This window comes from Myotis yumanensis, unplaced genomic scaffold (genome assembly GCF_028538775.1).
Source record: "Myotis yumanensis isolate MYYU_CA2020_CCGP unplaced genomic scaffold, mMyoYum1.0.hap1 SCAF_2, whole genome shotgun sequence".
In the NCBI taxonomy this organism is placed as follows: Eukaryota; Metazoa; Chordata; class Mammalia; order Chiroptera; family Vespertilionidae; genus Myotis; species Myotis yumanensis.
The window spans coordinates 40048357-40068783 of record NW_027223753.1 but is presented as its reverse complement, the minus strand read 5'-3'; the positions used below and the strand labels follow the sequence as shown (position 1 = coordinate 40068783).

The following is a 20427-nucleotide window of genomic DNA, read 5'->3' as shown; positions in this document are numbered from 1 at the left end:
AATTTTCAGATACTTTCCTAGTTTTCCATAGTGTGGGGGACTGCTAGGCTGTATCCACAGAGCTTCCTTTTCTTTAGTCCTGAACAGCATGGTCAGAACCATTAAAATGGTAAATAGTTTTCACTGTTCATAAATGGATTCTGAGGCTCCCTTGTAATCATTCTCAGGTCACATGTAAGTTATTGGGATGGTTATTGAAAGCTAAGAGTGCTTTGAGAGTGCATTTTGTTAATAGAGTTCATGATCAAAGAACTTAATATACTGTATATTTTGCCCTGTTAGATCAGTACAATAGCACATAATTATACATCATGCCATCCAAAACCATGATCAGTCTTTGCAAGACTGATACCCATCTACACTATCAATCTTGCAAAGCTACTTGGGGAGCTGGTGAGTTAAAGGCAAAATCATGTTCCAGAAAAGAGAAAAGTTGAGTAACCTGGGTGGACTCCCTTGGGAAGAATCCCCAGGAGGTTTTCTACCCCTTGCACATGTGTTATTTCACATGCTCCATCTTGCCTTGAAAATTTTGATGAATGAACTAGAGGCAATGAGCCATTCATCAGGATAACAGCAAACATCATCCTAAAATTGAAGTTCTGCTAGAAAACAAGGATGACTTGGACCATTTGCAGATCAATGTATCAAACCCTCATATTTATGAGCCTGTTCAGCTTGAGAGAGTGATGTAAGCTGAACTGTCGTGTGGGGCTTCAGCCTGTTCTGCATTTGTTGCTCCATCCAGAACCCTAAGCCATGGCTGAGTTGTGAATGGATGTAGCATGGTGTAGTGAGAAGAGCTTAGGATTTGGAACTTGAGTTCAAATTCTAGCTAAGCTACTTAAGAGCAAGAAGTCTTGGGCAAGAACCATAATGCCTGTTGAGTCTTGGTTTCTTCATCTGCTAGAAAAGGCTTATATTACCCATGATGTTAACTGAGAAAGCATAAGGTGAGTCTCTAGCATGGAGGCAGACACTCAGTACCTAGCTGAAAACTCAGCTTAAAAATCTGGGTTCTAGAGTGAAACTGTCCGAGTTGAGAATCTGGCTACCACTTACTAGTTCTATGACCCTGATGAGGTTTTATACTATCTCTGTCTTATTTTGAAAAATTAGGATAAAAAGAGTACTGCCTCATAGGGTTATTTTTTGAACTACATGAGGTGATGTTTGTGAAGCTCTTAGTACCATGTCTGACACATAGTAAACACCTAATAAATGTCAGCTGCCACACCATCCCATCACCACCACCACCACCAAAACCAACACCAACATCACTGCCAACACCAACATCACTGCCAACACCAACACCAACACCATCAATACCATCAACAATAACAACATCACCACCAATACCACCAACAGCACCACTAACATTACCACCAACGCCAGCATCATCATATATGCTCAATAAATGTAGGTTCTCCACTACCTTGGATTATGTACATTAGACCTTCTGTTAAATAAATTCTACCATAAGGACCCAGGCCATTGGCTGGGAGATTTTGCTTTGTACTTTATATTTTCAGATAATTAACTTTTAACGTGCCTCGACACAGTTTTGAAGTGGGGAAGGAAAAAAACCCCACTTCTTAGCTCTCTGACCTTCCCTGTCCTGTAGTCAGAATGACACTAGTTAGGGCCTCACAGGCCTCTTTTCACTTCCAAAAAACAAACAAACAAACAAACAAAAAACAACAGTCTTATAGTTACATGTAAATCATCATAAGCAGCTCCTAGCTCCAAAGGAGGGCTGGACTCTAATCTGCAATGAAGCAATTTTCTCCCCTTGAAAGCTTAGCCTGGCAGTTTTACAATTGCCTATCAAGAATTGCATGCCAAGGGGCTGATGCCAGCCTTGCAGACATATCCCCAGCCACCCACCGGGAAGTCCAAATGAGCCTTTCTGGACCTCTCCATCAATAGCAAGCCACGTTTGATTTTTCTGTCTCCATTCCATTCACCATCCGACCAGCTGGAAATTTACTAACTGCAATTTCTTAGTGCCTTTCCAGGCGTTCAGAGAGGATAACATGCAGGGATGGTTCCATCCGTGGTTTTATTTTCCCCTGTGCCTTCATACAATGGGAAAGCAGGAGTCCTGTCTTCCTTATCGCCCTCACAACCATTATCTCCAGCTGTTTTTTTTATTAGAAATACCTGCACAACTCTGAATAGGCAGGGTGACATCTGTTGATAAGTTAAAGCCGCTTTGCACCACAGTAAGAGGAAACCAAGGGACTCCAGCCTTGAAGGTGGGAGCTTCGGGGCCCATCTCAAATGGCATTCCTGTGTTAGCAATAAAGCGAAATATCTTCAGTTATTTCCTTTTTCCCCTCCCCTTCCACCTGGGAGAATCACGTGTCTTTGAAAGACTGGGTCAATGGGGGCAAAAAAGAACCCAAATAATATTATAATGGCTGGTGTGGGAATGGCAGGTAATTTATACTTCACTGATGTGTTGCTGGACCAATTTTAAGGGCAAAATGTTAGCGTTTGAGGAGATGAAAGAAAAATGAAAACATTTATTTGGTTTAATGGCTAAGTAAATAAACTGCCTATCAGACTTTCCCAGCTGTCAAGCCAAAGTAGCGTCTGCAACAATAGGGAACTGTTTGCTCTGTCTCCCTTACTAACAGCAGATATTGCCATAAATAACAAGCTGCTGTCGTTTTTTAACACTGATCTTCATAGCAGGAACCCAAGACATATAAAATAATACCTGATGGATTTCTAGTGTTCGAGGGAAAAGAAAGCTGAACTTCAGATGCTCAGAGAAGAAGAATAGTAAAAAAAGAAAAAGAAAAAAAGAGGAAAAGGAAAGAAGAAGAAGAAAAAAAGACACACAGAGTTCAGGGGACTTGGGTCTGAATGATGGTTCCAAAGCAGATGGCTCTAGACATATAACCCCTCTAAACCCTGGTCCCTCATATGGGTAAATATGGATAATTAGAACGGCTCCTCCCAAGGCTTCCCAGAATCATACGATTTCATGAATAAGAAAGTGCTTTGCAAGCTTTGAAAGTACAATATGTGTCTTCAGGATGTTTATTACTATTCTGTTTTTGAGTAGAACCAAACAGCAGAGTCTTAAAACAGAAAGCCACAGGAACAGAAAATAATCCGTCCATTCCACAGGCATGGCACTTAGAGGGAAGTCCAACCCACGCTATCGGGAAGGCTCAGGCAAGAGATGTGAAGGGTCTGGCTGAGGGCACCGTCAGCCAGGATGGGGAGGTAGGCTTTGGGCCAAGAGATACCTAAAAGATGACATCCGGAGGAGATTAAGACTGAAGGGAAATGGGAGGAAGGGGACGTAGTCTAGAGTTACCCCAGACTCCTGGTTTTGAGTCCTAGGTGGTACCAATCCCTGCACTAAGGTACATAAAACAACATGCTTGAACAGAAAAAGGCAGGTTTAGTTTGAGACCAGAGATCCTGGATGTGAGACTCTGGAGGTCAGAAAAGAAAACCAAACAGGAGATCGAGATTGCAGCATGGTTTTAAGTCACGTGGAGTAGTGGGCACAGCTAGAATACACTGTTTGCCCTGTACTACCAGCCAAAGGAGCTGGGCTAGATGGGGGAGCGAGGAAACCAGCACGGAAATGGGATCAGACCTGGGCTGCCCTCCTGGCTCTCCACCGTCTCTCCTGGACTTTGGGCTAAACAGTCATCAGATCTGGAGGCTTCAGTGTCTGCCTGTAAGACAGGAACTGCCAGCCTGAGGGCCCTTCTTGCTCTGACACCTACAGGTGGTGGTGGAGAGGGCAGTGGCTGGATGTGCGTCCAGGAAACTCTAGGAAAGACAAATCTAATTGATAATGGTCAGAAGCCGATCAGTGGTTGCAGCACCTGAGTGAGGGGTGGACTGAGAAGGACACAGAGTTTTTAGGGTGAGGGAATGTCCTACTCGATTATGGTGGGTAGGCACACAGGTGTGTACATTTGTCAAAACTCATCAAACTGCATAGGCAACATAGGAACCTTTCATTGTATATAAATCATACCTCACTGAAACTGATTTAAAATCAGAATCTGTAAATTCATAGAAATGGAAAGTAGATTAGAGGTTACTAGGGCTTGGAGATAAAGGGGAGTAGGGTGTTACTATTTAATGGGGACAGAGTCTGTTTGGGATGAAGAAAAGAGTTTTGGAAATAGTGGTGATGGTTGCACAACATTGTGAATGTAACTAATGCCATTGAATTGTATAAATGATTAAAATGGCAAAAGCTATGCCATATATATTTTACCACAAAATTTTTTAAAGCTAAAAAAAAACCTAGTTATATTCCAGGTCTGTCCTGTGCTGGCTGAGTGACCTTGGGCAAGTCACCAAACTCTGGGGAGCCTTGCTGCTTCTCTGTAATGGAGATTGGATTGCCCAGGGTACAGCCTCAGTGTGACGCCCACGTGAGATCATGAATGTGATACAGAAAAGGCCTTTAGAGACTGCAAATGTTTCTGTAAATGTAAGCTGTTATCACTCTGCGGTTCTGCCTGGCTGCTGTACGTGAGCACATGATTCATACTTGTGTGCTGGTCTGCAAGTATGTGGAAGTCTCTGTTCTCCACAGGGCCTGCAGCCAGATTCCTCAGATGAACGCACATTCTTTCTGCCCAGTTTCCCGGGCTGATCCACAGACAGTATTAGGTTTCATCACAGAGCCCGGTTGTAGCGGCTCTTACATGCTGTGAAGGAGAAGCCACCGACAGGTGATTTTAGGCCTAAGAGCATCTTCTGGAGAGTAAGCATAAAGCCACGGGCCAGACATATGGGAACCTAGTCTTTCTTAGAGACCGCCTCCTCTGTGCTAGGCAATCTCGGTGTATTTTCCCCTTTAATGCTCACGGCACAGCTCACAGAGAGGATTTCTAGCTTCATTTGACAGTTAAGGAAACTGGCTCTCAGATGGCTAAGGGACCATCACAGAGTCCTATGGGTACTAAGTGGGTAACAGTGAGAAAGAAGATGGCAGCCTGGCAGCCAGGAGCCCCACCCTCACAGTGAGGCCCTGGTGCTCTGTTGACTGTGAACTAACTAATTCACTGATCATCAGCATCAGACAAGACCACTCTGTGACCATGATGGTCAAGACAAGATCACTCAGTAGACATGGCCCAGGACAGGCAACATAAGCATCGTCCACAGTATAAAAATGACCAAACACCCTTCTCTCCTCCCTTTAACCTTGCTCCGTTCTTTCTACGCACAAGATGAGATTTACTAAAATAATCATAGTCCTGCTTCCTAAGGGCATCCACCCTAGAGAAAAAAACCCTTACATTCTTGGCTCTCCCCCAAATCATCTAACATAAGCCCAAGCCTCTAACAAGCCCTCCCTAAAGCCCTCTTACACAGATACCGTGGCTCCCTCGCTGCAGTGAGTAATCAGCCCAGCAGGTTCCACTGCAAGTGTGTCCCCAGGGGCCTCAGGCTGCAGGGAATTGGCAGTGGGGATACTAACTAGATCTGCCTGATTTCAAATCTACATGCTTTCATCCCTTCACTGCACCTCCCAGCAAACAGGGGAGTCAACTTAAGTCAAAGATTGGTTAGTTGGTTTGGGTTTTATTTGTATTGTCTGGTTTTCCATCTACTTCATTGTCCTCTAGAAATGAAGATATTAAGATGCCAGGCCCAATTGAGCTTAAAGTTCATGAGGATTCACCAGCTCCTGATAAAAGAAGAACTGCTCATTCAATCACTCACATCCTCAATCTCCATGTTGTTAGCAGGTGTGCTGCCCATGTTCCAAGCTCTCACTCAGCATCTGGGATACTGATGTGAAGGATACAGTGGAGCTCACTGTGTAGAGGGTTTAGGAGCTACATGGTGGCACTGTAGACAGAGGTCTACACAGAGCACTAGAGAGTCTAGGAAGCCATTATATTTGAAATGATTCTGAAAGTATGGAATCTCAGGTGCAGGACAAAGAGAGGCCCAAAGGCAGGAGGAACTGCCTGAACAGAGTCTCAGAGATGGGAAAGGCCTGCCTTGTCAGGTAGACCAGAAGTACCAGATGGAAGGGGGCATAGGAGAGAGTGAAGCCATTTTGGAAAGACCTCCTGTGCCATCCTGAGGCGTTTGCATTATCCTTGGGGTAATAAGGAGTCAGGAGGGTCATTTCAGGCAGGAGACTGGCATGACCAAATCCATTTTAGAAAGAACATTGTGGCAGAGGTGTTAAAAAATGAAACTTTTTTAAAAGCCTGCTATACATGACCTGATGGTTGAGTTTGACTCGTGATCTGGGAGGGGCATTTATTAGCTCTAATGGACTAGGAGACTAATGGGTCTCATGTGCCCAGCAAAGGAGCTTTGGCCTTGCCCTGCGGGTAATGGGGAGCCTTTGAAGGATTTGAAGATGTGTTCAAATCTGCCCAGTGAAAACTAAAGACACCAGCGTGCTGTGCTAACGTGTGATTCCATTTAGACATTTTGGAATGTTGAAAACAGCCTCAAGACCCTATCATGACCTTGCGGGAAGTCAGGTTGGAAATTTCTGGGTCAGATGATTTCCAAGCTCCCCCAGCTCTGACAGTCTAAGATTCGGTAACAAGGAAGGCAAAGCTGCTGCCCAAACGGATAATGCATCACAGTGTCAGACTTTGGGACGATCTGCAGCTTGGGGTTTCCACGCCACTGCTCCCCTTCATTAGTGGGGATAATTGAGAGTTGACTGCACTCGTTACCGCTGTTGTGATGGGTATTTGAAGCTAAATTCCAGCGAGCAGGGGACGTGTGAATATTTATCTCAGCTGCAGAAAGTTAATGCAGTGTGGCATTAATTACCCCATCTGAGCCTGCTGTCTTCTTCTGTTTTAGGGTGTCATTCTCCGTTGAATAAATTAGTTCCAAACTTAGAACAGAGCACATTGTAGGGTGAGATCAAAGCAGCCTGAATTCTGAGGGCATCCAAAAAGAAGAGTGGGCTGAGGAAGTCTACTCAGAGAAGATCAAGAGGAATCCTGATAGCCTGGCGTAGGCCCCAAAAATGGCTTTTCCCAGGATTTGTACTTGACAGCTCCACCTTGGCTCACCCACCTCCCCCTTTCTCCCCTCCCCCCTCCCCCGAGATTACAAACACACAGGAAACGAACAAGTTTAGCCTTACAACAGGTATTGAAAACATTTCAAGATGTTGACAGAGAATAGATTAGGTACTTAATAAATCATCTTGATCTAGATCTTGCTAGATTAGATTTTGAGAGAATTAAAGCCAAATTAGAGTATTTTTAGTAAAGAACGTTGATGTTGTTTCGTAGTCATTCATTAATTCAACAAACTTTTATTGCACACATACTGTGCTAGGTTCACATGTAAAATGGCAGAAGGAACTGGCGAGTGGTAACCAGAAGCAGGGTGTGGAAGAATGGGCTCCATACTTTGTCTTTGGATACTTGGAAGAAGAATTGCATGTTTTCGTTATGTTTAAAGGACAGAATAAAGTCCCATGGATATAAAGCATTGGAGGACAAATTGGTTCTCTTGTACATGATGAAATAGGGTGCCTGGAAGGCTAGGAGGGGCCTTCTCCCTGTAGGAAGATAAACAAAATCCTATATAATAAAAGGCTAATATGCAAATCGACTGAATGGCAGAACAACTGGTTGCTGTAACACACACTGACCACCAGGGGGCAGACGTTCAATGCAGGAGCTGCCCCCTGGTGATCAGTGTGCTCCCACAGAGGGAGCACTGCTCAGCCAGAAGCTGGCTCATGGCTGGCGAGCGCAGTGGCAGTGGCGGGAGCCTCTCCTGCCTCCGCGGCAGCACTAAGGATGTCCGACTGATGGCTTAGGCCTGCTCCCCATGGGCTCCCGGACTGCGAGAGGGTGCAAGCAGGGCTGAAGGAACCCCCACCCCCGAGTGCACAAATTTCGTGCACCAGGCCTCTAGTAAGTGTATAAGAAAATAGCCTGGATCCTATTCTCAGCATGGTTACTAAGTAACCTTGTGACTTTGGTGAAACAAAACCTCTCCTCTCTGGGCTTCAGATTTCTCATCTGTAAAATGATGGAACCTGGACAAAATTATATTTTAGTCCATTTCAACTTTACAATCAAGATGAACAATGTGATATATGAGACAGGAGAGGCAGCACAATGATCCTGAGATCACATACCTCCCTGACCTTCCGTTTTTATCTGCAGAATGAGGATGGAAAGAATAAAAGCTATTCTTAGAACTCTTAGGCAAATAAAATAAGACACGAGGGAATTTGATAAACTCCAAAGCACTCTACACACTACAGCTTGAAGAGTTGGACCCTTTTTTATCAGCTGTTGTAATAGACTAGGGAAAGTACTGGACCTACTTTTAAGTCTCATGCCCCAAACTCACTAGCTGTGTAACTATGCGCAAATGACTTAACTCTTCTGTGCTTGATTTCTCATTTGCAAAAGAGATCAAACATCTGCCTTACATGGCTATTGTGATAAATTAAAAAGTCAGTGTACTCTAAAATGCCTAGTGTGCTAGGCCCACAGGAGGGGCTCACAGGATGCCATTTCAATGTGATAGTACAAGAAAATAAGCAAATAAAAAGGATCCACTACTACTTACATGGCAGGATACAGGCTAATATATAATATGTGGCATAATTAGGGTGTAGCTATGTTTATTTACTTCTGGAACAAACATCCAATAGTGGCAGCATAAAGGTCAGTTTTAATGGAAGGGCCTATCTATGGTATGCTTAAGACCAGAGCATTGATCTAGTCTTGCTTGGCTAGTGCATCCCAGGCCTTTGACATGAAGTCCTGAAGTGCTTTCAACAAGGCCAAACACCAGGAAAGGTTGCAATGTTCTATACAGAACGCCTTGTGTATGTATGTCTCAGGACAACTCCAATGTGCGCAGGCAAAGGTCTGGCCCAACCTGAAACAGCAGATGGAATGGAAACAAGTCCCAGAAGTTTTTAACTAAGATCTAAAGGCACAATTGCTGTTTCCCTTGCTGTGAAGTGTGCCCAGTCATCACTGCTTAAAGAAACCAAAGGGCAGGTCGAAATAGAATTTCAGCCGTATCAAGTGGACATTCATAAAACTGTGTTGAAAAAAATCTCCACTTGAGTCAGTATAATAGTTACTATTTTCTGAAGACTTGTTATGGCCAAACACTGTGCTTAGATGTTTTATCTCTAATCCTTCAAAAGCCCTACAGGATGAACAGTATCATTCCCATTTCATGGTTGGGAAACTGACTCTCAGACAGGATAAGTTCCTTGTCCATATCACACAGCGTGTTCAGCTCTCTCTACTATATCATGCTATTTTCCTAACAGAGAAATCAGTCTCACTTGAAAACCAAGGACAAAACAGGGCGAGTAGTTATTCCTGATGATTAAAATAAGTTGCCAAAATGATATGCACCATGATCAAATACTCCAAAAATCACTTAAGGTCATCCATCATACATTGTCACCTTTCTGTTCTAATCCCAAACTCTCCTTCCCAAATTGTCTCAGAAATTCCTATCTGGAAAAGAATGGGTCTCACTTTCTCCCTCTGTCCCTAGGAGCTGGAGCCTCTCTATGCGCAGATCCACAGACCTAAGAAATAGCATCAATGCGGGCTCGTGGCGGGTGCTTCTTCAAGACTAGCATGGAAATCAGCATCGCGACAGGCTCTTATATTCTTTCACCTCACTTCATCCCACAAAGAAATTCATAATTGCCCAATGGAACTTGTTTGGAGGAAGGAACTACGAGTTTTTGGCAACCAACAGCAGATACCTATGGCAGCACAACAAAACAAGGACACACAAAAGTATAAGAAAATTATACCCAACGTTAAATCACAAATCAAGCAAATGCTTACCCAACAAACATTCTGAGCTCTCTTAATGTGGATTGAGAATGACCCCCCTCCCCAAGTATGCAAAATCATATTTCTCTTTTTATTTCTCTACATGTTACCTACCCGCTGTAGAGACGTCAAACTTGGAGTGACAGGCCTCAGAGTCTTACAGCAAGGTTGGCACTGACTTCTTTTAGGCAAAGGAAGAGGTCCTCTGTGACCACACTCTCATCATCCATATGCCTTTTGACATGTGATGATGTTGCTTTATCACTGCACAGGGCCTGGTCTGCCATTTTCTCCCTTTCCTTCCTTTGTCATGTTTTAAAATTAATGGGTGTACAAATTTTGTATTGCTTTTGACTTTTTTAAGACATTGATGAAGAAACCTAAGTGGGGGGGGGAAAGTCTCATATGAATGAATTAACTTGAAATCACAAGACAAATAAGTGGTTGATTATTCTTTATGATCAAGAATGTTGCCAAAACAACCTTTTAGCTATCTCTGCATCCTGGTGAAGAAAAACGGCTTTCTGTTTGAACCCTCATTCTGTGAGTAGGAAAGGACATCAAGTCCCATTGATGAGAAAGATGAAAAATGCATCTGATTTCCTAAGAAGCTCTAAATTCTAAGTACAATGAAACAATATTTTTTATTTTTCCGATCTCTTGCTGCTGTGATGCTATGCAGACAAGTGTCTTCTCCACGTGCCATTTTCAAAGAAAAATCATTTGCCAAATAATTCTGGTATAATCCTGGTAATGTGGCCCTGGATCTTAAAAACTGACTTTCTCATGGAACAATGGTGGTGTGAGTATTCAGAATAACAAACTGATTCTGTGATCATAATGGTTCATCTCTATCTCTTTTTGTACATCAGAAAATTCAAATGGGATTTTTATTTTATAACTTGAAAAAAAACCTTACCATTAAACTCTTTAAATATTTAAGGGAAATGGCTTTAAGGAGTTCTAATGAAAAAAAAAAATTGCCAGGTGTTTTTCTTTTTGTAAATATAAATGTTAATGAAAATGCTTTTTAACAATGCCATTACACTGTAGAGAAGGTAGCAGATTGAGTGCAAGATGTGACAAGCGTGATGGATGGGGCTGGTTTTCCAGATGTTACTCTGGAGCATATGGGAGGAGGCTGGAGTTCAGGGACAGCTGGCAGCAGCAGCTGGCCAATCAGCAGCTAGTGAACAGGAAGGGAGCATGTGACTCCATCATCTCATCTAGCATTTCCACAAGAGTGCCTGCCCTCTGTGTAAAACAAGAACAAGGCAACTCACATTTTGAAGGTCTGTCCTTCAGATTCTAACCCTCCCTCCTGCCTCTCCACTCCCACCTTCTCCCATGGAAATCACTGGACTATTTGTACATGAAACAGAAGAGTTTAAGCTTCCTTTTTTTACATGTATGAGACAGAAAAAGTGTAGTGTTCGGTTCGTATGTTTAGCACATGATTTTCATAAAGAATCTATATATTTTTGCCCTACAGAGAATTGTTCTACAGGTCAAGTGTGTTTTCCGATGTTCCTATGCAGTTACAGTATGTTGAATTTAGTGGTTTAACACTAAGAAGAAAACTTTAAAGAATCATGTAATTAATTGGATTTGAGGGTAATTACTATTATTTGGTTTTAAAATTTGAAAATTAGAATTTATATTGATATGATTAACTTAAATAGGCCTGTGTACTTTGGTTCCTCATATCAATAGAAACTGAAATGCTTTGGAAGAAGGTAAACTTGCTCGCAAAAAAAAAAAAAAAATTGATTAGTCCATGTGGTGGTTACTATTGGAAGCCCAAATTTTACATTATCAGGTCACTGGAATCCAACATTTTTCCAGTTAAGTAAACTGACCAAATGTCCATTACGGAATCCATGTAAATGTCATCCTAAGGCAGAAGGTCTGAAGAACCAGAAAAGTGAGAAGGGCCATTTCCCTCCCTCCGTAGCTATCACTGTTGGTCCACATGACTCCTCCAGAAAAGTGCATGCATTTGACAATGAAGTCATCTTTTCACATGAAGGAGGAAATGGGAAAGGCGTGAGAACAATAAGAGATGTCCTGAAACCAGTTTGATGGTGTTTTCTGGGGATTTAATAAGATGGGCAGTTCCCATGAGGAAATGGCTTACATTGCTATGTTGTCCGTAATTCAGATTCTAAACAAGTGGTGCTATCTTCTCCCTCAATATGGCTGTCTTGAGTGTGTCTGGCAGTATTACCCCATTGTACAGATTCTTTGGGTTGCTTCTAACACATTCGAAGTGAACCTTGGCAGAGGTCGCTGTATCAGTTAAAAACCATTCTAGAGCCAATGTCATAGCAGAAGGTGAGAGCCCAGTGAACTCACCATTCATTGAATGTGATTGAAAATGTAACTGGCTCTGAGCTTAAAATGTATGGTCCATGTGATGCATTCCAGTGAGGGAAATAAAAATCAAGTTGTTAGACTGCCATCCGTGTTATCATTGGCAGAATTCTGATGTTTAACAAGCACTGTTTGGTGAGCTCAGAACCACTGTATCCTATTCCAGGAGTACAGTGGAATTTCTAAATAAGAGCTGAGGTGCCAATACCAAAGGGTCATGGGGAGTCTGCACAGTTCCAGTTAGATTGATAGAAAAATCCATGTGTCCAGCTGTTAATTTCTCATCCTCCACTAGCACTAAATTTGTCACTTTAAATTTTGAAACCAGGGAAACACCACCTGTCATTCTGTTCCCACTCCCCATAGCTCTTCAATCTTTACATGCCGCAAGACTTTTGTGACGATTCGTACTCATCCCAATGTCTGCTGAAACCCCATCATGTCATGTACCGGGCACCTTCTTTAAAAAAAAAATGTTTACTCTGTGGGTTTGGTTCATTTCAATTTCTGCGTTCTGACACCTATTTTTTTAATAAAGATGAGAAAGAGAAATGACTGTTGCCGTACATTTCTAGACCTACTTTAACTTTACCTCAGATGACAGTTTGTTAACATATATGGACACATTATTTTTAACTTTATGTACAATGCATTCAACAGAACAGCGAAATTTTTAGAAATTTTCCATTAATTTCTGTAACACACCATGTAAAACTTACAAATAAACATGTTTGAGAACAACAGCTTAGCCTGGTTTTATTCCACAAGTTTCTACTGGATATTCAGGCGAGGGCTTGAAAGAGGAAATTGCTTCTCTCTAAGCTTCCATCTGACCCGTGGAGGCCTTGACCTGGCACTGAAGATGTGGGTGGGGGGTGTGGGTAAGGGTAGACAGAGAAAGCCTCTGTCAGAAGTTGAATCAGTTCATCTTCAGTTGACTTCAGACACTGGATATGCTTGGAAAATTGGCCACAGTGAAAAATAAGGAGGATGTTGTCAGGAAAAGCACTGCCTGTGTAGATGTGGTGTTTGGACCACATTTAGCGTGGGGCTTTCAAAGCAGGGAAAAGACTCAAGGACTAGCCCTATGGATTTAGAAATTCTTCTAAATAAATAAATAAATAATAAAAAACCCTACTAAACTATTGGTCGTTAAACCAAGGTTAATAGACTGTCATTGAGTTCGCCATAGTTCATTTCAAAGTCAGTTGCTTAAGGGACCCAAAAGAAGGAAGCATTTATTCTTCACATTCCCTGCACTCTCCATACCAAAAAAAGCATAAAACAAAAAGAAGTCTGCAGCTGGACCTTGACTTTTATATGTATTGAAGAACCGATTATACGTGTGTGTGTGTGTGTGTGTATGATTCTGTATGTATGTATTTATGAGTGTATATATATGTATATATGTGTGTATATGTGTCATTCTCATTTCCTCTTGTTACTAAAACAGTCTGTCTAGCCAGTAATCAGCCAGATTACAGATTACAATTAGGTCATTGAGATGCCAGAAAACACCTCTGTTGAGGAATGGTTATGTTAATGGTGGCATAAACACATGCCCGAAATCTGGCCTCCTTATACAAAAAGTATTAAACAGATGTTATCGCCAACTTTGCAAAAATGAGGGAACAGCTTAGATTCCAGCAAAATAAATTTGAGGCAGATAAAAGAAACATTAAGAAACGCTCACTCCTGGATTGAGTTGCTAAAAATTGTTTCACAAGCTTTGCTGCATAACAACAGTGGCTCACAAGTATTGAGAAGCTATTATGTGCCTGATAAGTGCCTGATAGGTGCTAGACAACATGAACCAGGGAGATGTGATCCCCGATTTGTCAATAAAGAAATTGAGACTCAGAAAGGTAGAATGAATGTCTTGGTAGAGTTGAGATGTGAACTTTGAGTCTTTACTCATAGTTGATTTTAATTAAAAAAAAATAGTTGGGTATTAACTCTTTTAAATAGTTCTATGCAGGCTTGTTGAAAAGCATTAACCTCCTTTACCTCTTCCCACACCTGTTGTTGATCTTTGGTAATAAGTTAGATTTTTAAGTTCCTCCAGTTTCAAGTAAAAATAAAAATCTATTAGACGTACTATCTTAAGTATGTTACTAAATACATAGTTTTTCCTTTACTTGGCGCTTTGAAAGGATATGTGTCTGAGGAATAAAGAATACACCTTTTGGCCCAACTAGTTCAAGTTTAGCTAAAACCAAGCACTGGTGATTTACTTCTCCAACCCAAGTGAATCTTAAAGAAGTGACAAATTAAAAGCTGTCCTGTTTAACTGCTAGGCAGACACCAAAATAAGTCAGGCAGCCATTCCTGCTTTCATTTTGTGCCCGAGAGCAAACCCTTGTTGTTTTGACAGTAAATGTTTTTTGTTTTACTATGAATGACAGGAGGAAAAATGCCTAGAATAAAAACAGGTTTCATTGAGATAAACCTTCAAAGCCTTTAAAGCTTTTAAAAGATGTTTAAATTCAAGGGTAATGTGAGCAATGAGAGATCTTTTTTTAAAGGATGGAAATGGCTTTTAAGCCCTTTGGTGACCAGTTCTGAGTATTTATGTTAAGTATGAATAATAGCTTCTATCTGTAGGTTCAGCTCATTTTCTGTTATTTATAAATTCTTACACAAACCCAAAAGGAAAGAGATATGCAGCTTAGGAAATGGAAACTCCAAGATATTAGGAAACAGCTGTCAATCACCAGAGCCAAAGAACTCATTCAGAGGCCATCATAGTGCCCAGGGTCTGACTCCCAAGGCTCTTTCCTCCACTCCTGGCTGCTTCTGTGTGCAAGGTTCCTGTGATGTCAGATTGCTCATGCACTTTCTGTAAAACAGTTTGAGTCTTTCCTTATTCAATTCCAGAGAGTATCTGTTCTATTAGAAAAATCACACTGTGCATTACCCTGACTGATTAGTACAGAAATTGATTCTCAAGTGAAATGACTGCAGGTATTTTAAAACAAAGGAAAATCCAGTCTTGTTCTCGAGAGCAGTAATATCCCTAACCCAACCTAATGAATATTTAATTTCAAAACAAAATCCTTGCATTCGCTTTATCTTCCAGGGTACAGAGATCTGAAGAAGGAACCTCTTTGAAACAGGCTTTTTGTTCATCCTTTGCAGAAGAATATGAATGACTGCCAAGTGGAAAGTGTCTAAATATTCTTGTGAGATGGAAGCCTCTGGTGACTTGGGTCTTTAATCTTCTGAACAACCTCTTGCTACTTCTATCACTCATGCTGGGGTCTCAGGCGGGAGTGGGGAAGAGGCAGGAGTGGTTGGAGATGGAATGAGCAGCAATCAGGGCTGGCATACTGTCAACCGACCGTAAAGTGCTAAACTGTCCTTCATACCACACTTTCAGCAACTCTACTGTGCCTTCCCTTTGGGGGTTAGAAGAACCCTGAAGTCTGTCTCATTTCAGATTATAGGTCAGTGTCACTCACCTGTAGCTCTTGGCCACGAGCTCATAAATCTAGGAACTTAGTTATTAAAGGAAAGTTGTTTCCTCTTACCTGTCTGTGCCCTTTCAAACTTCCAGAGAAGGAAAAGAGTTGTCCACAATCACACTGCCCATGGTGTGCTTTCAGGATGAATCAACATGACAGAGTAAACTAAAAATCAAGAAAACCTTACTCAGTGGTTGGCCCACTTTTATCAGAAGAGAGATGCAGAGGTCACGCAGATAGTTAGATGTTCCGTTGTTCTTCTTATTGTCCACTGAACTTAGGCAGAACCTGAGAAGTAGGGTACTTGAGCAAATCTCCACCCTTCGCCTATTACATGTTGCTTTTCTCCCGTAAGTGGAGCACAGCGTCTTTATGGACTAGTCAATATGGAGTTGCTTCTAGATGATGAACTCAATTCAGAACATGTTGATTTAGGCTCTGGCTCCACGACGTTCCAGTTGTTTGACCTCAGACAAGTCACTTAGGCTTTATTGCTAGCATTCAGTTCACATGTAACATTCAGACAATACTATATACCTCACAGGGCTATTATGAGAAATAAAGTTGATGATATCCTACCTGGAAAGCAGTAAATAGTCACTACATAACCTATTACTAATATCAAATAAAGTCTGGTAGCTATTGTGTGTTTTTGTACTCGATCCTTCCACTGTATACTTTATGCTCCAACATCCATTATCCCAGCACAGAGCTCTACCACGTGTGTGGGATGGCAGCAAGTGATTGTTGTCTCTATTGTACTGTCAAAGAAAGGCAAAGATGCATACCTCTTTGAAACTATTTTACTGGCAAAGTTTAAAGATAAAATTTACTATGAATTTATTCATGTAACAATGAGTTATGAAGCACAGGCTATGTGCCAGGTACTGTGATAAGCACTGGAGATTCAGCAAAAAAATTACAAGATGCATATATGACTGTTCCAACTTCAAGAAATTCAGACTCCAGTGGGAAAAATAGGTTAATAGATAAATAAATTATAGTAGAAACAGGGCTGAATCAAAGCATGTGCTGATCCTATGGAAATGGTGGGAGAGGGCTATCGAGAAGCATTGGTGTTAAGGTGGGTTTTAAATGAGTAGGAGTTTACCATGAGGTGATAGCAGTAGGAGAACATTAGCAGGATTGGCAGTACCAATGAGCATAGTGTGCCAGAGTGGCTGTAAATGAAGGGGGAAAATGACACCATGTTTAAGCTATTGAATAACACTAGAAAACAAGTTTCTCAACTCAGATTTCAAAGCTAGAATAATAAAATATCAAAAAAGTAGTCCAAATTATAGCCTAATCTTTCTAATGAATAATCAGAAATTTCTAAATTAAAGATTAGTTAATTAAACACAGCTGTAAAGCATAACTAAATAAAACGATTCTTGGAACACAGTAAGTCAAGGAAGTGTGTCTCATCTTAGCAGATACCAAAGGCATCTGATAAAATTCATTATCCTCTTTGAGAGGAAAAAAAAAGGAAACTAGAAATAGAGCATTCCCTTCACATGATAAAGTACATCTATCTCAAGCCAACAGCCAATAGAAAATGTAATATGAAACTTGAGGGCATCCCCAATAAAATCAGACGGAGGTCAAGGCTGTCAGCCATTACCTCTATCATTCAACATTTTCTGAAATTTGAGGCAATTTAATAAAAAGAAATCAAGTATGTAAAAGTAAAATGAGAAATTTATCAATGTCTGTAGATAATATTTTGTAATAGGAAATATCTATTAAAAGCTCTAATAACTAATAAGAGAATTAAGATGGTTAGTTTAATATATAAAAATCAATATTTTCTATATTGTTATAAATACCATTTAGAACACTTAATAGAAAAATCGATTCTATTACTAATAGCAAAAATTAAAATACCCAAGACTAAGTTTAGTACTGAAAATGTAAAATCTAGATTAAAAAAATTACAAATCTTTATTGATGGGCAGAAAGTAACAACAAATTGAGGAAGGTTCAACATTATAAAAATGTCTATTCCTATTTATGACAATGCAATTCCAATCATAATCTCAGTTTTATATCTTCAACTTCATATTCTTAAGCATATCTGAAATAGAACAACATGTGAGAATATTCAAGAAAAAAATTAATGTAATGAGGATAAACTTATACTATGTGATCTCAAAACATAAAATCAAAATAATTTAAAATAATTGGCACAGGACAAAGAAAAGAATGATCAGTAGACATAATATAAGATATAGAAATAAGCCCAAGAAATTAATTTATAATTAATTAATGTTTAATTGAAAATATTCAGATCAGGCTCAGCCAGTATGGTTCAGTGGTTGAGCGTTGAACTATGAACCAGTAGGTCATGGTTAGATTCCCAGTCTGGCCATATACCAGGGTTGCGGAATAAATCCCTAATGTGGGCTTGCAGGAGGCAGCCAATCAATGGTTCTCTCTCATCATTGATGTTTCTATCTCTCCTCCCTCTCCCTTACTCTCTGAAATCAATAAAAATATATTTTTAAAGTACTCAGATCAATGATGATAAAGATTTTAATAAATGGAACTGGGGTAATAAAAACTGCTAGAAAAAGTAAGATTCCTACCTTATACCATATACTGTAGTTAATTAAAACTCATATAAATTAATATCAAATGTGTCATATGTAGCCATGAAAGTATATAGGAAAAATAAATGAATATTCATATTGAGGTAGGAAAGGCCCTCAAGTATAACACCAAATGCAGAAAATATACTAGTATATTTATGAGAATATGGATAGATTTAATTTCATGAATGTGTTTAAAATGCCATAAACAAGATTTAAAAGCCATAGAAAATTAGAAAAATATGTATAGTTTACATTATAAGCAAAACTTCATTATCCTGAATATAAATAAATCTCCTAAAAGTTTAAAGAAAAAGATTATAGAAAAAATGATATAGAATATGAACAAATAATTCTCAATGGAGAAATACAAATGACCCATAAATAATAGCTAGAGATAGAAAACAACTAACTGTTTCAATGGGGAGCACCTTGACTAAATTACAGTATTATGCAGCATTTTTTAAAATAATTTTTTTATTGATTGATTTTAGAGAGAGAGGATGGGAAGGGAGAGAGTGAGAGAGAGACATTGTTTTGTAGTTCCACTTATTAATGCATTCATTGGTTGATTCTTGTATGTTCCCTGACTAGGAATCACACCCACAAACTTGAGGTATCATGATGATGCTCTAACCAACCGAGCTACCCTACCAGGAAGCATTTTAAAAAAATAAATGAGTGTAAATAAGCTTATAGGAAACAATGTCATGGATATAAAAGAAGAATAGGTTTGGTAAGTTCCCATTCCTATTACTATAAAAAGTGTATATAAATTGCTACGTATTCATGGAACATTTTTATTATGGTATTTAGAAAATTGCTCATTCATTTGATAAATATCTGTTGAGTGCCTGCTATGTGCCAGCCATTGCTCTCTATGCTGGGAAGCAAAGTCCTTGCCTCCTGAAGCAAACTCAGGCACCTGCCAACCCAGAAGTGAAAGGGGGTCTCCAGTTGCAGAAAACAAACTTCTTATCTAAACCTCATTGTACTTTTTGAAATGTCATACTACATACTTTCTGTTTCCACTATTATTAAATGGCCAAAAAGAATTTGTTTAAATGCATAAATGTTTGTAATAAAAGAAATTCAAATTAAGATAAGTTCTGCCTGTCAAATCAGCAATGATTAAAAAACTAGTTACCCTTTGAGTGTTTGACTCAAGGATATCTTTAAATCAAATTCTTTTAAAAGGTACATAATCTTCAAATTGTAATTCCATGTCTAAGACTAGAATTTAAAGGATGTAAATGCCCATGGTAGTGAACAAATAGGTATTAAGATGTTTTTCATTTATTATGTTTAATACAGACATATTAGAAATCTAAATTTCCAGTATGTAAGAGACTGTATAAATGTTATATCTGTAGAATGGATGACACGCTTATATAATCAGTGATAATCCCCTTGAAGAGGCCATATCTCTCACTTTTATCTTCAGCATCAATAAGCATAAGTATATGAATGTGGACTATGCAGTCATTAAAACAATGTTGTAGTAACTCTATTTATTCCCATGGCACTTTTTAAATTAATAATTCAATTTAGTAGAGTATTAAATCATGTATACATTGTGAACCCAATTTGATTATATAAATACTAGAAGCCTGGTGCACGAAATCATGCAAGGGTGGGGTCCCTCGGCCTGGCTGGCAATCAAGTCCTATGGGGTGCCAGCTGGCTGAGGGAGGGGCCCTGGGAGGTTGGCTGGCCAGCCCCCACCCCAATCTGAGCCATCAGGGGTCGGCCAGCCTGGGGGAGGGACTGCAAGAGGTTGGCTTGCCAGCCCCACTCCCCCCCATCGGAGCCTGGGGGGAGAGACCATGGGAGGTTGGCCAGCTGTTGAGGGGGGAGCCACATGAGGTTGGCTGGCCGGCCCCCTGATCAGGGCTAATCGGGGAACTGGCTTGCCAAGGGGAGGGGGACGACCCAGAGGAGGTTGGCTGGCCAGGGGGAGGGGCCACAGGAGGTTGGCTGTGGGAGTGCACTGACCACCGAGGGCAGCTCCTGCATTGAGCGTCTGTCCCCTGGTGGTCAGTGTTCGTCATAGCAACTGGTCAGGCATTCCAGTTGTTTGGTCATAACAGTCGCTTAGGCTTTTATATATATAGATGTGTATTCATAGAAAAGAAAACTGCAAAAATCTAGGTGGTAGGATTATGTATAACTTCTGTCTTA

General features: G+C 40.4%; 1 protein-coding gene across 2 annotated transcripts in view; it reads left to right on the top strand.

Moving 5' to 3' along the window:
* Positions 1–12922, top strand: part of DAB1 (DAB adaptor protein 1) — a 1070166-nt gene extending 1057244 nt beyond the window's left edge. For both annotated transcript variants that reach the window (XM_070405218.1, XM_070405219.1), the window contains one exon: positions 9529–12922. The gene's annotated coding sequence lies outside the window, so the exon portion shown is untranslated. The remainder of the gene's footprint in view (positions 1–9528) is intronic.
* The last annotated feature ends 7505 nt before the right edge of the window (positions 12923–20427 follow it).